Below are 11632 nucleotides of genomic sequence, written 5' to 3'. Positions count from 1 at the left end.
CCTTTCTTAATCTTGGGTAGGCAAATGTATTATTGGAACAGTCCTGGTATCAATAAATTATGATAATCATGACTGGACACTGGAAATCGAAGAAGTTCAGAAATTAAAAGGAAAAAAGTTCCTAATTCTTTAAAAGCCCTGGCAGGCTTCAATAGAGTTGTATTTTGTACTGTATTTTGGCAAGTCTTCTTTATAGTGGAAGCCACTCTGAAGGATTAGCATAATTTGTTGATCTTTTTAAATGAAAATCGGCTTCCACTGTAGTGTTTAATGAAGTTTAAGGAAGTTAGGGTAAAATTCCATGGACAGTTTATAGTGGACAGAGGAAATCAGTGCAGATTTCCAAAAAGGAAGTCAGGCGTACCTAACTTGATTAACTTCAGAGTCAGGGACAATGGCAGAGGGCAGGTTGACACATTAGACATAAATTGTTTGGAACCCAAGAAGCCTTTTGATCAGTATAGCATAAAAGACGTTTTAAGTGTGGTGGGGCTTGGTGGATGGCCTAGCTTTTGTCACAGCATTAGAACTTGAAAGATGTTTGACAAGATGTTTAGATCTCCAGATAAAAATAGGAGGGCCAATCCATATAAAAGAGAAGAATTATTGAAATGGAAGGAACGGCTCTTTAATGTACAAAACAAGACTTCCAAGTAATGAGGAAAGTGGTGGGGAAAAAATTGCTGAAGGATTATGCCTTAAATGGTCACAAAGCTGCAAAACACTGATTAGAAAGATAGTATCAAATGTCTGGCATAGACGCAGGAGAAGAAAAGAAGGCTGTTTAAACAACCCAAGGAGTTATAGAGTAACTAAAGCTAGTCCCAGGTATTCATTGCTAATAAATTATCTGGAGGCTAGCCTTTTCCCATCCCGGTATCCAGCTAAACTTTACCATGGAAGGAACTGCTAATACAAGATCCCCTTTACAGAGATAACAGGCTGCTGAAATGAAAACATTCCAAGTCTTAACAGTCAAAGACATTTCAGTGCAAGAGGGATGACAAACTAATCAGAACAAGATTATAGGGTGGCTAGTGTTTAAATAAAATACTGGTTTTGCAAAGTTCATTTTGTATACGGAAAAAAACGAACAAGGCAAAAGACACACAAAGGGTTTCCTGCTTGATTCTTGTAAAGGTCTCTATTTACACACAACACACATATTACATCGCAATTATAAAAAGCCAGTATGAAAGTGTGGTTAGCACTGTGGTTCTGTAAAGAATTGAGTCTGGATCCAAGTTCCATCTCTGCATGGTCTCATGGTGTTGCGTTGTACAAATTCCCCTCTTTTTCAGGTTCTCATGTTTAAAATGGGAATAACAGTCACAAACATCTTGATGTACAAGAGGGAGATATTTGTGCAGAAGCTGACTTCTGTATTCTGACTTCTGACATTCTGCAAATGTGCATCTATAGACAATGAACCTTTTTATCCACAGATAAACATTAAATCAAACCTCACTGAACTGACTAGAAGCATGTTTTGATGTAGCTGGGGGATGTGTATTTGCATCCAGGGCAGTCACTAGTTTTTGGATGGAACCAGCTGTGCATCCCAAAAGCTGGATTGATAATAATACTTTTATAAAAATGGGGAAAATTATATCAAGCTTTCTCTGAGAATACATTAAGAGCCCTTTCTCATGAGCATGAAGAAAGGACAAGAGGGTTAGCGGGGAAGAAGCCCTAAAGAGCTTACCTCCCCGCAGATGATCGAGGGTGTCCTCTTGGACTACTCCCACCCAAAGGACTACTGGCTGCTGCTGGTAGCTCAGAGGGCCGGGGTGCCAGGACACATCACCCCACATTGCCCCCCCGAGCTCCAATAATGCACCGCATGTGGTGCATTATGTGGTTACCCCCTCCCCTCCCCGAAGTTGCCCAGGATCTCCTCAGTCTAGCAGATGATCACAGAAATTGGGTTAGGAGAGTGCTCGCTCTCTTAACCATCTTGGAGGGTGGCTGCCCAGGCAGGTTTGCCACCGAAGCACTGCCGGGATCAGGTCCAATCCTGGCCTCATCCTGTACAGGCAGAACTGGGCTGGACTTCCTTAGCCCAGTTTTGCCTGTGTATATATGAATAGCTTCTAAAAATCCTTGGAGGAAAACACAAATGGGTGAAGCTTTTCTCCCGGCAAACCAGTTCCTCTTGCCCCTTCCCAGGCAAGCAAACAAAACTCTTTAGAAGAGGTAAAGGGTAACCAGTGATGGTGAGGTTGCAGTAGAGACCCTGGAGCATTTATCACTTTATAGTTAGGAGAAGGGAGATGTACTTTTCTTTGCCACCCAATTCAATTTGGGAGATACAGGTTAACAAATACCATGCTCCTTAACAAGAAACAATCCCTCATCCATTTTTCTTGAGATTTTCTCAGGAAAACTCAGGAGTTTATTTAAATATTCTCAAGGATAGGTTGAAATAAATCTCAGTCATTGCCAAGGCAATTTGGGGAAAATTTGCCCATCGCGAAAAGTGTTATTCCTTTTTCCTTTACAGAGTTAACCTTTCCTTTACAGAGTTAACTTTGGTTATATTCATTATAGCCTTGCCTTCCATCCAGCTTAAGGTTTGGTCAGAGGAGTACATGTAGCTTGTATGGTCAGGAACAACATTTCCAATAAAGGAGTGGCCAGAAAGATCTCTCCTATCTCCAAAGAGCCTGCTCTGTCACTGTTTGCCTTCTCTACTATCTCAAAGATAAGGAGGCACTTCACACAATTAGTGTGAAGCACTGTGAGGGGCGGCGGGGATTGGGGCCGCGCAGCCTCCCGGAAGTCCCAGGATACCCCACGTGGCTGGGAGGCTTGTTGGAGCCTCTCGGTGGAGGTCACCTCGAGAGTCATGGTGACACGACACCACGCCGCATTGTCTCACGGCCGCAAACATGCAGTTAGCGGAGCGAGTGCTCCATTCACCTCATTTAAGGGCAGGGGTTTCTAAACGGCCTAGCCACCATGGAACCACCGGGCTCACAGGTGAGCCCGGTGGTTCCAGTGATCACTGGAAAGTGGGCTAAGTTCCCTTAGCTTGCTTTCCAGTGATCGTGGGAATAGCCTCAAGGGGGTTTTGGGGTGTGCAGACATAGGGAAAGCTTGAGGAGCAACTCGATTTTTTCTTGGGGAGGGAGAGAGAAGATACTTTGAGGGGAATATGTTTTGGGGACTGAAGGTTTATTAGGTTTAGCAGAGGAGGAGCTCAGTGAAATGTGGGGAAGGACAAATATGTGAGGGTGGTTCTGGGTATTTTTTTCTTGAAAAGGAGATTAATTGACAGAGTCTGGCTGATGGCAGAAATGGGGCAAACCTCCTTTCAACCTGTACCCAAATTCAAAGAAGTATGGATACAACTCAAAATGTATTGGCTTTTCAACTCAAGGAGTTTGTATTTTGACCACTCACTATTAGGTGTTGTTGTTATTATTATTATTTCTTGTTTACACAGTCAGACAGCTGTTATTGACTGGTTTGTTTTATCCAGACATCGAGTCCTTCCCAAGGACCTGGGATGGCTGAATTTTATTGTCAATTGTTATAGATATCATTGCAGAATATAGGCTGTTCCCAGTAAAGCTGCTTTTTGTAATGGGCTGATGGTGATTTCTGTGTTGTTGTTGTTATTATTATTATTATTGATGAATATTATTAAAGCCAATATTAGAATGCCAAAGAATACCAAAAAGAATGTTCTTGACTGACTATGTGCTATCAAATATGCTTCATCGACTACAGAAAAGCCTTTGATTGTATCGACAATGTCAAGTTGTGGAATATCTTTAAGAAAATGGGTGTCCCAGAACATTTTTGTTTGTTTGTTTGTTTGTTTACATATTTTTATACCACCCAAAACTTATGTCTCGTTGTTCTCATGAGAAACCTACACACAGGACAGGAAGCCACAATCCAGACAGAACATGGTGAAACAGACTTGGCAAAGATTCGCAAAGGAGTAAGACTAGGCTGTATACTTTCTCCTTATTTATTCAACTTGCTGAACATATTCATTCAACTTGCTGAATATATACTGAGAGAAGCTGGATTGGAACAAGATGAACATGGTTTTAAAGTTGAAGAAACATTGATATCCTGCACTACACTGATTATATCTCACTCTGATAGCTGAGAATGTGGATGATCTGCAAGTTCTAGTCATGATAGTCAAGGAGCACAGTGAAAAAATGGGACTACGACTAAATGTAAAGAAGACTAAACTAATGACAACGGGTACAGCAGCCAGCCTCAGAACTGATAATGAAGACATGGAAGTGGTAGATAGCTCCTGCCTTTTAGGATCAACCATCAACAGTAAACGATCCAGCAGTCAAGAAATACGCCACAGACTAGCACTTGTTAGGTTGCAATGAAAGCCTTGGAAATGATTTTTAGATGTCATGACGTGTCTATACCCTCAATGTTTAGAATCGTTTGGACAATGGTTTTCCCCATGACACTCTCTGGATGTGAAAGCTGGACTTTGAAGAAGCAAGCTACGAAAAGTATTGATGCTTTTGAACTTTGATGCTGGAGAAGACTTTTGAGGATACCGTGGACAGCCAGGAAAACAAACAAATAGATCATAGAACAAATCAATCCATAATTTTCACTCGAAGCACAAATGACAAAGCTCAAACTATCATACTTTGGACACATTATGCAAAAACCCAGCTCTCTTGAGAAGTCCATAATGCTGGGGAAAGTTGAAGGAAAAAGAAGAGGATGTCTCGATTACAACAGCAATGAATGCTCCACTGAGGAACCTTAAAGGCCAAGTTGAAGACAGATTATCCTGGAGAGAATCTATCTATTTGGTCGCTAAGAGTCAACACCGACTTGATGGCACTTAATCAATCAATCAATCATGTATGAATGACATAATGCCAAAGAATGAATAATATGTGAAGCCAAATATGCCAAAACATTATCAATAAGGTGAAGACTGTGTGGCTGTTATTTTTTAAGGGACATTTTTGTTACTGAAAAAACCTTCTCATTGGCTTAAATGTTTTGGTGGCCTCACAACTGTATACAAGTTTTATATTTTCTTGGCCCGATTTACATGTTTTATGCAGAATCTAGATGGGAATCAATGGATAAACCCCTCAAATATAGATCTATATGCATTTAATGATTAGGCAAACAGAGATAGGATGGAGAATAGCAATTGAAGAGGGTAATGAGAATAGTGAAGGAAACAGATTTGTTTTTTATGATCCACAATTATTCCAAAATGTGTTAAATGACTTCAGTATTCTGAATGAAACTATTTTTTATTAGTGACGGGTGAACACACTTCAGATCATGTTAGAATTTATGAGCTTTCTCAGAGAACTCTCAAGTTTTTAAAAAACTAACTTTTTTCCTGAGAGAGCTTTAACTGCTTTTAGTTTTGCTGCATACAAACATACTGAGAGTGTCATCCTGTACCAAGGTATAGCATCCAGATGTCCTATGCTGATCCTTCTGAAGCTTCATCTCAATGTTGTGCAGTGGTTGTCTGAGGAGAAAAAACACTGCACTTGGGAAGAGATTCTCCCCATTGTTGGAAGTAAAGGACTTTGCGCTGTCTCTTTGCCTCAGACAGTGGAGGACAGACTAGTAAGTCAGAGGGCTAGAAGGTCAAAGACATTTGGTCATCACTTCCCGCTGCTCTGATGCTATCCCTTTGAAATGTAGATTGCTAATCTTAGGGGATTCAACTTCCTTCCTCCTTCTCTCTCTTGCTACCTGGCTGTTGACCTTGCAACATGGCAAGTCTCTTGCCCTGCACCATATGTGCAGAGAAGATGGTGAATCCATCTGCATCCATTTAGATAGATAGATTAGAGATCCTAAATCCTCACTTTCCTATCTAGAATGGAGTTCCTTAATAAATACCCTTTATATTTATTTGAAACTAGCAATTGGCTCCAAGTTACTTTACTCTTAGCACACATGCATGCATAACTAAATCCGCTGTGTTTGTGCCTCTGTGCACTCTGCTATATTGAAAAAGGGATTCTCTCACCACAGAGAATTTCCAACCCATGACAGGGAAAGTTGGACGTCCAGAGCATTCCCGGACCTGCAGAGAATCTTTCCACAAGTTCATGAGCTTGACTCAGAGCACTTCAGCATTATAAACTCAGGAAGTAGAACCAAATAATTAGATCAATATCTTTAATAATTTATTGTATCAGCTAATTTATAATAAATATATGCAATGTAAAGGTCCCTTTGTATAACTTATCAGATCTGCTAGGAGTTGCAATAAAACATTTAAAGATAAGGAGTGTGGTGTTTTTTTAAAGGAAGGTGGCCTACATTTGTGCAAGAAATCTGAAAACAAATTATGGTGGGTGCTTGTAACAAACTGCAGGGTATACAAAACCAATCAGTGAGTGAATAAAAGGAAGGCACTTCAGTGTTATTCTTGAAGTGAAGTTGTTGGATGTCTTTCAAATTATTATGCCAGGCCAGATATTTTTTGCATAATGAGAACATCTTTCATGTGTCAGTACAGGTTTTGATTATAACTCTATAAGCCAAAGTAGGGATATGCTGATAAGGTGACCTTTAATGTAAAGTTTGGGCTGAGTTATCTAAAAGTTTTTTGTAGCACACATCTGTGTCTGCTTGGTGATAGAGACGCACATAAAACAAAAGACATTTGTAACTCAAGATATGGGCACGAGAACTGCATAATATCATTCCTCACGAAATAATAAACTCAAAAATAGATGAGTCATATTTAGCAATGTGTCATTGCCAATGTCCGCAATACTAAAAATGAATATGATGATAATACTATTGATTTACAGTACAGTACACACAGTCCTCAAGTTCAATGACATACAGCTTAGAGTAATAGCTTAACAGTTGTCATGCAGTACCCTCTAGGGTACTGAGCATCATTATGCTCAGCTTCAGAATGTGGAATGGTGGTAGAATGGCGGCTATACCCTTAAATTCAGGATACAATGTGGGAAAATGTACAGATGAAAGACAGAAACAGAAAGCTATATCATAAATGGAACAGTTGCTGGACTGTGCCATTTCCAGCTTTAAAATAAAGTGTGTCGTCAAGTCGGTGTCGACTCCTGGAGACCACTGAGCCCTGTGGTTGTTTTTGGTGAATGCAGGAGGGGTTTACCATTGCCTCCTCCCGCACAATACAAGATGATGCCTTTCAGCATCTTCCTATATCGCTACTGCCCAATATAGGTGTCTCCCATAGTCTGGGAAAAACATACCAGCGGGAGTGGGGATCAATAGCCATAGCCTCAGAAAAGACTACAACTCCCAGAAGCAGCACCTGCCCCCTGGAACACCTGCAAAGGGAAAGTAAATATAATTTTAAAATTATAAAGCCATGGAAGAACTTGCTGCTTCCCTGCCACTGGGAGTGAGGATATAGGAAAGTGTCCTGTCTCCTAAGAATATAAGAATGGCCGTGCTGGATCAGGCCTATCTAGCCCGGCATCCTTTTCCACACAGTAGCCCACCAGATGCTTCTGAAAAGCCCACAGGAAACTATAATCCTGCTCCCTACCTAGTACTAAGTAATACTAAGTATTACGTTTAGATGTGGAGGACTGAAGCTTTGGAGCAATGAAGAGTTTGTTCCAGTTTGTTTCATTGCAGCCTGGCTTCAGACCCCCAACTAAAGCTGAAGTTTTAGTTGCTGCAGTTAAACCTGCCAACCCTGAAGTTTTGCATATTAACGTTTTTTTAAATGTTAATCTTTCACATGTTTGAAAGAAACAGAGGTAAAGATAGGAGCAAAATAGCAGTGGGTTGCCTGAACACTGACATTATTATAGCAATAGCACTTACATTTATATACCACTCTATAGATGGAAGCTCTCTAAGCGGTTTACAATGATTTAGCATATTGCCCCCCAACATTCTGGGTACTCATTTTACCGACCTCGGAAGGATGGAAGGCTGAGTCAACCTTGAGCCCCTGGTCAGGATCGAACTTGCAACCTTCTGGTTAAAGGGCGGCAGTTTTACCACTGCACCACCAGGGTCTCTGTGGGGTGAAAGGTCTTGCTCTGAAAATCTGATGAGGGGGTAGCAGATCTCTTGCTTTGTAGGAGTAACTCTGTACATGAGCTGATGCTTTATGTGTACAGTTGTAAATACAAATGTTACAGATGGCATAGGTTTCACTCCTCTGTTATTCAAAGGAAACTAGGCAAAACTGTGGAGCCTCATAATCTTCTTAAAGGTAAAGTGTGCCATCAAGTCAATTTCAACTCCTGGCGCCACAGAGCCCTGTGGTTGTCTTTGGTAGAATACAGGAGGGGTTTACCATTGCCATCTCCTGTGCAAAATGAGATGATGCCTTTCAGCATCTTCCTATATCTCTGCTGCCCGATTTAGGTGTTTCCCATAGTCTGGGAAACATACCAGTGGGGATTTGAAGTGGCAACCTTCTGCTTGTTAGTCAAGCATTTCCCCACTGCGCCACTTAAGGTGGTCTATAATCTGCTTAGTAAAGTTGGGAGCATGTGACTGCATTTTTCATACTTTTATTCCTTACCATTGCCAGTTCTGTCTTTCACAAGCTTTACCTTGGGAGAAGGCTGTGACCTATATTACATGCCTGTGCATCTCTTGTAAGTTCAAGGCTAGACTACTGTAAGATCTTTGATTCCTGACTAGAGGTTTTAGCTGGTGCACAATATTGAGAGTTATTGTCTCACAAGGGTGAGTTTCAGAGAGCATATTATGCCAACACTCCAGCAGCTAACAGGACCACCAATTACCTTTCCCAGTCATTCAGGTAAAGGTAATGATACAGGATAATAAGCATTGTTTCATTACATGATCAGGCTGAACATCAGTGTTGGTGGAAATCCTGTGTTTAAAATATTCTTTTAAGAGACATAAATAAGATGTAACAAATACCAATAATTCATGTAGACCTCTAATTTCTTTGGCAAATCGTTGAAAAAGCAGTTGTTTTTTTTAACCTCTCAGTGAAGCAAAGTTGCTTTGTTTTACCCATCTTTGCCTACACTATCATGTTGACCATCTTTTTTTCTTGTTATTTATGCAACATTTTATTCAGGCTCTGACATTAGTTACTTTCTTCCACCGCCTTTGTCTGCAGTCCACATAGATGGCTGATGCTATCTCAGTTAGAAATTGAATCGTCTGGGAGACTTTATTTCTGCTTCTAATCATTTACTTACAGCTCCGTGGAAGGCAGCATTTGGCAAACATCAATTCTTCTTGTTTTCTCTTGTGTTTGAATGAAAGTAATTATGTTTACAACAAATTAAGCATCATATTTTTCCTTTTGGTGTTCAGTGGAGCCTGCTTCATCTTCAGCAAGCACTTAGACTGTCCTGGCTTTCATTTTAAGAACAGGCAGAAAATTTGCTCTGTGTGTGTGGGGCGGGGAGGTACTTTGGTATGGTTTGGGCCTAGTTTGGGGCAATTGTGAGAATTGCTTTGTCAGACTTGACTGAGATCTCTTTGGAATGTCTGAGGGAACCATAATCTCTCCCAGATATTGTTAGAGGCATGTTAAGAATGTTGAAGGTCAGAGCTTTAATTGCTGCCTTTTCCCACCAAATGCTCTTGGATTCATAGACTTTTATAGTCTATAGTCTATAATCATAGAGTTAACTTCTATAGTCTAACTGGAAGTGACCTTCAAAGCTGTCTAGGCTAAATCCATCCCCAGAACAGCAAACTTCAAACTTATTGAATCATAGATCTGGAAGGCACCTTGTAAGTTCTCCAGTCCAACATTCTAGTCAACTAGACATTGAGGTCATTCACACAATCAAAAACTGCATTCTATCTGGGTTTGGGAGCTGTGTGTGCTCACAACTTTCAGTTGTGTGGAAGCAAGGTAGGAGGAAAACCTGGGTAGCTTTTCCTCCTATGTTGCTTCTACACATTCACTTCTACCCAGGTTTTCGTCTTACCTTGCTTCTACACAACCTAACATTGGAAACATCCACAACTTCCAAACCCAGACAGAACACAGTTTTTGAATGTGTGAATTACCTCCTTGGATAGCAGGACTGGGAAAGACTTTGGCCTTAGACATTGGAAAGATACTGCCAATCAGAATAGATGGTAGTGTGCTAAGTGACCCCATTATCCATTCAGCTGAAATCAGCAGGTTCTTGCTAAAGACATTTGGATCTCACTTATTCACAGAAGTGTCAAAATTGTTAAGGTATTTCTACAACAGCAGAACATGTTATGCACATGGTTCCTATACACATTCTCTGTCTGTTGGTAAAATGAGATAACTGGGCTCAAAGTTAAGGATTAATGATACAACCCTTTCCTTCCAATGATTCCAATGAGGTTATCGTGATCCATACTTTAGGAAAATGTGAACCTTGAATTTTGTACACTTATTGAGTATCATATAGAAATTGCTATAAGAAATTGCAAATTTTAATACAGTATACAGAATAACATGTTATTTGGCAGAATCCATTTTCCATTCAAACGTAACTGCACAGATTATTCAGAATGGAGGGGCACTGAGCAATAAGTACTACAATCCTTATATATACTGGCTGCTAAATCAAAACACATTTCACGCATGGATTAATGCAGGAATATGCCATCAAACTGTTAAAGCATCAAATACAAAATAGAATGTAATTGAAAATAATACATTCAATCACTACTGATGAAGAATGATTTGCTCCTGAGGAAGTACAGAGTATATTAGAGAGTGCCCATATTCCAGGAATTAAGGGGAACAGCCTCCAGATGAAAGGAGGTTGTTTTGAGATTGGCTGGAGCCTGGGGTCCCTTTTTTCTAGAAAGTAATCACTGGTTTCCATTCATCCAATAAAGAGTCAGTTATCTTTCGTTAGACAGTGTTATTTTCTGGAGGAAACTCTGTGTCTCTTATCTTAGCTGGCCTTTCAACTTATATTATTTCATACAAGTGGTTTGATTAAGATCCAAGATGGAAAATGAGCAGCTCTTTTTTAGAGACAGATGGGGGTGCTATCTTGCAAGTAGAGCTGCCATGTACTATTAAGTTTGATACTGCAAAATTTTCTTGAGGGGGGAATGTAGTTGCATTCCTTTACCCTGTAAAAAAACTGAAAATAATATTTATGTAGCACTTATCCAAAGTACAACCTATATTGTAGGTTGGTATTGTTATCCTTATTGCAGATAAGGAGCTGTTTCCTAAGATTGCCCAATGAGTTCATGGGAGATGCAACATTTGAACCAGAGCCTTTTTTGATCACAAGTCTAACTCTTAGCTCCTATGCTACCTGCACTAGCTGTACAAGTAATGATCAACCAAAATGATCAAGGTGAATGCAGCAATGTTATTTTATGTTTTAAAGATGCATGCTTCTTTTATAGAGGCTATCAATTTATAATTTTATTTAATGAGGAACAGACTATTGATAATAGTTTCTCTTTACCACACTTAACCGTCTTGGTAGCTACTGAAATCAGTCCATTGGTCAATCCTGGTTGTCTTAACTTAATTTCTTGCAGGTACTGATTCTCACAGTAAACCTTCCAGAAGAAGGTTCTTTTTGCCAGGAGGAAGCAAACACCTTTCTTGCTTTCTTGCTTCCAGATGTTCTTCTTCCTACATATGGACAGTGTTTTCTCCCCCTTTTGTCTGTTGCAGGGAAAA

Source organism: Hemicordylus capensis, chromosome 1 (assembly GCF_027244095.1).
Source record: "Hemicordylus capensis ecotype Gifberg chromosome 1, rHemCap1.1.pri, whole genome shotgun sequence".
Classification (NCBI taxonomy): Eukaryota; Metazoa; Chordata; class Lepidosauria; order Squamata; family Cordylidae; genus Hemicordylus; species Hemicordylus capensis.
Note: the sequence above shows the minus strand (reverse complement) of the source record.